Here is an 8,682-nt window from a genome sequence, read left to right on the forward strand (position 1 = left end):
TGTCAGTATTCTGTCAATAGTCCGTACATAAGCACCTGTGTCAGTCAGCTTTCCAACACTGTGACCAAATAATCTGAGAAAACTTACTTAAAGGATAAAAGATTAATTTTGGTTTCAGAAGTTTTAACTCGTGGTTTCTCTGCTTCACTGTTTCTGAGAGTGTGGTGAGGTTGAACCCCAACATGGAAAGAGGGTAGTGGAGCACAGCTAGTCACCTTCTCATGGCAGTCCCAAACTGGGAGGGGCCTTTGGGGGCACCGTATACCCTTGTGGACAAGCCCCACTCACCACTTCCTTCATTTAGCTACAGTTCTTAAATGTGACACCACCTCCCTGTAATACCTTCACATCATGGATCCATGAACAGATTGATCTGTAAATGAGATCAAAACACTCAAGTTCCAGCCACCTTCCATCAGTTTCACCTGTGATTACTGCTGCTTTGTGTATTAAGCCATGGACTTTGAGGGACTTTTCAGATCTAAGACATCTTAACCACCAGAAAATTTGCTTGTTTTAAACAACACCTTTATCTGAAGAGCGTGGAGCCCATGAAGTTAGTTCTCTGTTCACTGATTCGGGTTTTGTTGAGTGATGGCATACCAATGTAAAACAGCAAGATATCAGTCCTGTATACATTGTGTATTATTGTGAACGTGGCTCAGATACTGAATTAGAATACAGAGATCTGCAACACAAAATTCATTGCATACCCCTTTAAACAATCTGAATAAATATAAACATGTATTTCTGTGTTCTGAACAGACCCAATGTTCACTGAGTTTGAAATTTCTGGGCACTTTAATTGTTTTCACTTATTTATTTTTGTTTTATGTATATGAGTGTTGCCGCACATGTATGTATGTGTACCACATGTGTGCAATACCCATGGATGCCAGAAGAGAGTGTAGGGTCCCCTGGAATTGGAGTTATGGATAATTGTTAGCCACCTTGTGGGTGCTGGGAATCAAACACACGTCTTTTGCAAGAGCAGCCAGTGCTATTAACTGATAAACCATCTCTCTAGACCCATAAAATTTCTAATATTTTTTAAAGTTATCTTGGAATAGTAAATGAAGAAAGCTAATTTAACTGGTTAACTTGGTAATAATTAAAAATTTCAAATTATAAAAATACAAGGGGTCTGCTGGGGAGAAGAACACACGTTAAACCTCAGCTTGCTTCTGAATTCAGAAAAAAATGAGTTTATATGGTTTCTCTTTAGAGAAATGGGCAAGAACCAGAAAACACTGAAATGGTGAGAACCTCCACCATGCCTAAAGAAACGTGCTCACAGGATGACTGTAAGTGAAGGGGAACAGCTTGTTAGTGACTGCACTTTTCCAAGCCAGGTTCTCATCAAAACCGAGAGGCTATGGCCCTAAGTCCCAGTTCACTGGATCTGGAGCTACGTCAGCTCATTATGGATACTGTTGTAAGGTCAAACTCCTTTTAAAAGTGTGTGCTTGTTCTCCTCAAGTGACCTACACCTTCACAGCCTTTGGAATCCCTTATAGTTTAAAGCATAAGACGAAAGTTCTCAATTACATTTCTAGAGCCTTGGATAGCAGAGTCAAATAAGACCCCTTTTGTCTCTCTTAATTTATCTCCATTTCCCTCTTCTATAAGGTAGATTACTTTGTGAGAAAAATATACTATAATCAGAGTATATGTTTCTGTGACCCAGGAAGATGTTCCTCTGACCCTGTGATGACAAGCCATGGACCTGCCTCCTTCCCATGCTGTACAAATAAGCCACTCCCCTTCCCTCTTCCAGCCAATTGGTTGACTATAGCTGCTTGCAGGGGAGGGGCTAAGGGTATAAAGCTGGGAAAACCACTAGGCTGGCCCTTCCCTATTTTGTAAGGTTGTCCCGAACCCCAGGATTAATGTCTGGGTGTGGACTTTTCGGCATGAGCTGTGAATGGGAGGGCGCCCGCTTGTCTGTAAGTAAACGCATACCCCAAGCTCAGTTAGCAAGTCCAATAAACTCGTCAAGACTCTTCAAACGAGGGTTTGGAGAATTTTTTTTTCCTCAGGCTTTTGCAAGGACGTTGGGAGGAGGGAATTGGATGCCACGTGCACCTCCCAGCAGTGAATTTGACTTACAGTGGTTTGATTAGGAATGTCCTCTATCAGCTCATGTATCTAAACACTTGGTCCCTAGTTAGTGGTCTTGTTTGGGAAGGTTATGGACCTTTTAGGATGGAAGCCTCTCTGGAGGAAGTGCATCGCAGGGGTGACTCTGAGCATTTATAGCCTGTCCCCTTCCAGCTTGTGGTATGGCTTCCTGTGTTCAGGTGAGATGTGATCTTCCAGCTTCCTGCTCCTGTTGCTGATTGCCTCCCCGAGTTGATGGATGCTGATCTTTCTGGAACCATAAGCCAAAATAAACTCTCTTTTTAAAATTTCTTTTGGTCAATGTATTTTATCACAGCAACAGAAAAATAACTAATACAGCATATCACCAGCAATGTGCCACCATCCAGCGTCTGCTTCTTTTCAGGTCCCTGCAGTTGCCTGAAATATGTTAGCCGATTTCCTTCATCCTTGAGATCAAACAGGGCCCAAGTAACACTTACATGCAATTGTAATTTGCTGCATCCTTCTTCAGGTTTCTGAGTTTCATCCTAATTTAGATTTAAGATTCATGACGATTCAACCATTGTGAATAGTTCTCTTGCAACCTCTATAGAACTGAGAGCAGAACGGAGCATAGAAGAAACTGATTGATGGGACAACTGACTGATGAAATTGAGAAGTGATCACAGCAAACTAAAATACATGAGGTCAAACACATTCATAAATTATAGAGACCAATATCACTCAGAGAAGAAAGTGCTTGGCATAGCACTAACGAGACTTTTTTTTTTAAAGTTTAAAAATTAATAGAAATAACAGAATATCAACATCAGAAGAGATCTGAAGGGTCAGAGGAAGAGAAAGTAATGACATACGTGTGGTATGAAAACAGAATGGAGGACTACTTGAGGAAAGACAGGAACCAGTCAGAGGGGACAGGGGAGGGCAGTACAGGAAGTGGATGAATTAGAACAATGTATAATGACATGTGTGTCAAATCTCTCCCTCCCCTCTCATGACCCCCTTATAGTTTCATGAACTAAATATACATATGTGCATATATACATACATATGTATACTTTGAAAACTAGGCTTCACATTAAAGACAAAGTAACAGTATTTGTTTTCTGAGTCTGGCTTATTTCACTTAACAAAATGATATTTTCTGTTTGATTTATTTTCCTACAAATATCATAATTTCATTTTTATTCATGACTGAATAAAATTCAATTGTGTATACATACTTTTTTTATCCCATTTGTCTGTTGATGGACATCTAGGCGGGTTCCATTTCCTGGGTATTGTGACTATGGCGGCAATGAACATGGATGCACAAGTATCTCTGTGGTATGCTGACTTGGAGTTCCATGGGCATGTACCCAAGAATGGTAAATTGAGTCATGTGGTCATTATATTTAGTTTTGCTTTGAGGAAACCGCATGCTGATTTCCAGGTTCATCTCATGAGTCTGCATTCTCACAACTGTGTAAAGTGTTCCTCTTTACTCTCATTCTTCTCTCCTCCTCCTCTTCCTCCCCTTCCTCCTCCTTCTCCTCCTCCTCCTCCTCCTCCTCCTTCTCCCCCTCCTCCTCCTCCTCCTCTTCCTCCAGATAGGACCTCCTTATAGCCTTAGCTGCTCTGGAACTTGCTATATAGACCAGGCTGACCTTGCTCCACCTGCCTCTGCCTCCGAGGTGTAGGGATTAAAAATGTGTGCCACAATGTTTGGCTTCAGCATTAGTATTCTTTATGATACCTGTTCTGCATTTCCCTTCTAGCTAAGGATGTTGAACACTCAAGTATTTATAAATCATTTGTGCTTCTTCTTTTGATAATCGTCTATTCACTTATTTAGTCCGTTTAATGATTAGATTATTTTGCTTTGGGGTGTTTTTTTTTCATTTCTTTATATAGCTTAGATATTACTCTCTGACTGACACACAATTGGTTGTTTTCCCCTCATGTAGCTGTCCCTTCACTCTGATGATTGTTTCCTTTACTGCGTAGAACTATTTTGATTTCATGTAATCCAGTTTGTCAACTGTTAAGATTGTTAGAATTCTTTTCAGAAAGTCATTCTCTGTTTATGTCTTCAGAGATTTTACCTATGTTATCTTCTAACAGTTTCAAAGTTTCAGGTCTTGCAAAAGATACTTGATCCATGTTGAATTGATTCTTTGTTGTTCAGAGTGAGAGACAGAGATCAAGGTTCATTCTTTTATGTGGGAAATCCAGTTTTCTTAATGCCATTTGTGAAAGAGGCTGCTTTTCTACTTTGGAATCTTGTCAAAATTCCTATAGCTATAATGTGTGAGTTAATTTGTGGTTCCTATATTCTGTTTCATTGGTCTACATGTTTGTGTTTGTGCTGGTACCATGCTGCTTTTTCTTTTTAATTATGGCTTTATAATATTGAGATCAAGTATCACAATACCTCCAGCATTGCTCTTTCTGTTAAGGATTTCTTTGGCTCTTTGTGGTCTTTTGTACCTCCACATGAATTTTAGGATTGACTTTTTCTAGCTCTATGAAGAATGTCTTTGGGATTTCTATGGGAATTGCATTGAATCTATAGATCACTTTTGGTAATGTGGCCATTTTATAGTATCAATTCATGAGGATGGGAGTTCTTTCCATTTTCTAGTGTCTTTGATTTATTTCTTGAATATTTTAAGGTTTTCATTATAGAGGACTTTCACCTCCTTGGTTAGATTTACTACTAGTCATTTTTAAAGCCAACATTAATGGGATTTTTTTCCCTGATTTATTTCTCATCAAGTCTGTTTCTGGTATCAGAATAGTCACTGATTTTGCAAACTGGCTTTGTATCATGCTACTTTATTGAAAGTGCTTATCAGTTTTAAAAGTATTCTGGTTGAGAGTTAAGGATCTTTGAGTATATCATCACATTATCTGCAAAGAGGGATAATTTGACTTCTTTTTCTATTTGGATCCCTTCTGTTTCTCTCGTCTTACTGCTCTAGCTAAAACTCTGAGTACCATGTTGAAAAAGTATGGAGATAGTAGGCACTTTTGTCTCTAGACTTTAAAGAAAATGCTCTTGGTTTTCCCATCTGGTTAACTGCAGGTTTGTCATACACAGGCTTTTATGTTGGGGTATGTCCCTTCTATTTCTAGCTTCTTCAAGGCTTCTATACTGAAGGGATGATCAATTCATGGAAGACCTTTTCTGTATCCATTGAGGTCACCATATGATACCTGCCCTTAAGTCTATTTATATTATACTTACTGATTTGTGTATCTTGAACCAAACTTTCATGCCATAAATAAAAAAAAACTTAGTCATGATGTATAGGCTTCTTAATGTGCTCTTATATTTGATTTGCAAGAACCTTATTAAGAATTTTTGTGTCTTTGCTCATCATTGAAATTGCTTATTGTTTCCTTTTTATTGTTCTGACCTTACTCAGTATTGCCATCAGTGATGCTGACTTTATATGATGACTTTGGCAGAGTTCACCCCTCTCTGTTTTATAGAACAGGTTGAGGAACATTGATATTAGCACTTCTTTAAAGGTTTGGGAGAATTTAGCAGTGATTACATCTTTATATCTGGTGCTGGACATTTTTATTTTTGTTGGTGAAACATTACTGCTTAAGCCTCATTGGTTATTATGGCTCTGTTTAACTTGTTAATACCAGCCTAATTCAATTTTGATGTTATATGTGGTTAAGAATTTATCCATTTCTTCTTGATTTTCCAGTTTAATATAAATTTTCAAAGAAATCCACAATCTCTGAGTTGTATTGGAATCTCTACTAACCACCACTTTTTTTTTCTTTTGGTCTTTTTGAGACAGGGTCTCCCTGTAGCTCCAGCTGTCCTGGAACTCACTATGTAGACCAGGCTGGCCTCGAACTCACAGAGATCCGCCTGCCTCTGCCTCCCAAGTGAGTGTTGGAATTAAAGGCATGTGCCACCACGCCCGGCCCTAACCACTTCTTTTACATTTCTAATTTTGTTAAAATTCAATCATTTACTTTCTTTGGGGTACTCTCACCAAGACCTTGTCAGTCTTGCTTATTTCTTTCAGAAGACCCAAACGATGCTCTGTGCTTGTTCTTTTCATCTCCGTTTCATTCATTTCTCCCCTGATCATTATTTCTTACCACTTACTATTTTTTGTTTTATCTCATTTTTGTTCTTCTCAAACCTTTAGAGGAATCCTTAGGTTATTTACTTGAGCTCTTTCTAAATTTTGAAAGGTCAGCACTCACAACTATAAAGTTTCTTCTGAGAACCAATGGCTATATTCCCAAAGTTTCTGTCATTTCTTAATTTCCTCTTTGATTTGCTCAATGATCCAGTGGTCACCTAAGAGTACATTGTTCAATCTTCATATATATTTGTATTTTCTTCTTACTGATTTCTATTTTTATTGTATTATGATCTGCTAATATGCAAATAATTGTTTCTATTAATTTGTTTTTTATAAGACTTGATTAGTTGGGGCTGGAGAGATGGCTCAGCAGTTAAGAGCACTGGTTGTTCTTGCAGAAGACCCAGGTTCGAATCCCAGCACACACATGGCAGCTAACAACTGTCTGTAACTCCAGTCCCAGAGGATCTGACAGCTTCTTCTGACCTCCACAGGCATTGCACAACATGGGTACGTTTACCTACATGCAGGCAATACACACACATAAAATAAAAACAATAAATAAAATTTTCTTAGACGACTTGATTAGTGACCTAGAATGTGTCTATTTTAGAGATGGTTCTATGGGCTTTTTACTTTGAGAAAAACATGTATTTATTATCTACTGGGTACAATTTTTTGTATGTATCTATTAGGTCCTTTTAATTATGATGTATTTTAACTTTAAAATCTCTATTAACTTTAGTTTGTATGATCTATCTAGAGATGATAATGGAGTATTGAAATCATCCATTATTATTTTATAAGAACTTTTCTGAAATATTTTATCCATTGGTATTTGTTTCATGAAATACTAAGCCCCAACAGTTGGTACATATATATTTACAACTTATTATGTTTTCTTTTAAAAATATTTTATTGATTCTTGAAGAATTTCATACAATGCATTTTTATCACATTCAGACCCCCTTCCCTATCTCCAACTGCATCCTATACCCCAGCACACTTCACGTCCTTTTTTATTCTTTGACTGTTTGTAAAACCTGTTGAGTCTAATCTGTGTTCTTCAGATCTTTTTGGGTGTGAGTCTATCCCTTGGAGTCTGGTCAACTTACCAGACACCATACCAGTAAGAAAACTGACTCTCCCAGCAACCCTCAGTTGTTAATAGATCCTCAGTTAGGGCTGTGGCTTCTTTCCCCCCTAACCTCTACCTGCTTGGTTTTTGTCTGACTCGGGCTTACACAGCTTTTGTGCATGCTGTCACAAACACTGTGGGTTCATATTTGCAACTACTATGTGGTGTCCAAACAACACAGTTTTCTTGTGTTCATTCACCATCTCTGGCTCTTATAATCTTCCCACCCCCCTTCCACAGTGATCCCTGAGATTTTTGGAGGCAAAGGTGTGATGCAGGCTTCCCACTTAGGGCTGAGCACACTTCAGTCTCTTATTTGCTACATGTTGATGAGCTGTGGCTTCTGTGTTAATTGACATATCCTACATTCTACTGTTTTGCTTATTTTCAATCCTATCTCTTCTCTCATGATTGCCCTAACAGTCCCTAATTAGTTTCCTGATACCTAAGAATTTTACAATGGAAACATACCTATCTAAAGATTCAAAACTAACATCCACTTATCTGAAAGAATATGCAACATTTGTCTGTGTCTAAAATTACCCCACATAGGATGACTGCCTCCAGTTCCATCCATTTACCTGCAAATTAATGCAATTTTGTTTTTCTTAACAGCTGAATAATATTCCAGTGTATAAATTTTCCACATTTTCATTATTCATTCATCAGTTGATGGATATCTAGGTTGTTTCCATTTCCCAGCTATTGTGAGTGAAGCATCAATAAACACGAGTCTCTGTAATAGGACATAGAGTCCTCTGGTTATATGCCCAAGAGTGATATGGCTGGATCATGTGGGAGATCTATTTGTAGCTTTGTGAGGAACCTCCACAATGGTTTTCATAGTGGCTGCACCAGTTTGCACACCCACCAGCAATGAATAACTGTTCTCTTTTCTCCTCACCTTTGCCAGCAGTTGCCATCATTGTTTTTTGGATCTTAGCCATTCTGACTGGGGGAAGAAGGTATAGCCATTAAAGGTTCAGACTCATAACCAAAAAGAAATATCAAAGTAGTTTTAATTTGCATTTCCCTGTTGGTTAAAGATATTGAATTAAAAATATATGTATTTCTCGGGGGCTGGAGAGATGGTTCAGTGTGTTTACTGCTCTTCCAGAGGACCAGAGTTTGGTTCCCACCACCTACATGGTGGCTAATGCCCTCCTTAACTCCATTTCCAGGGTATCTAACACCCTGTTCTGACCTCCATGGGTACTAGGTGTGCACATGGTCTACTTACATACATGTGATCAAAATATGTCATCGCAAGGTTGCATTCCCTCTAGCAGTGAATGAACATTCCCCTTTCTCCACATCCCCACCTGCGTTTGGTGTTTTTTT

General features: G+C 38.5%; 1 long non-coding RNA gene across 2 annotated transcripts in view; it reads left to right on the forward strand.

The window, feature by feature from the left end:
- Positions 1–6,590, forward strand: part of LOC115070791 — a 50,874-nt gene extending 44,284 nt beyond the window's left edge. For both annotated transcript variants that reach the window (XR_003849920.1, XR_003849919.1), the window contains 2 exons: positions 3,363–3,470; positions 6,541–6,590. This is a non-coding gene — a long non-coding RNA (uncharacterized LOC115070791). The remainder of the gene's footprint in view (positions 1–3,362; positions 3,471–6,540) is intronic.
- Positions 6,591–8,682: the final 2,092 nt, after the last annotated feature.

The sequence above is a fragment of the Nannospalax galili genome, unplaced genomic scaffold (genome assembly GCF_000622305.1).
Source record: "Nannospalax galili isolate Female #2095 unplaced genomic scaffold, S.galili_v1.0 scaffold437, whole genome shotgun sequence".
NCBI classification, from domain to species: Eukaryota; Metazoa; Chordata; class Mammalia; order Rodentia; family Spalacidae; genus Nannospalax; species Nannospalax galili.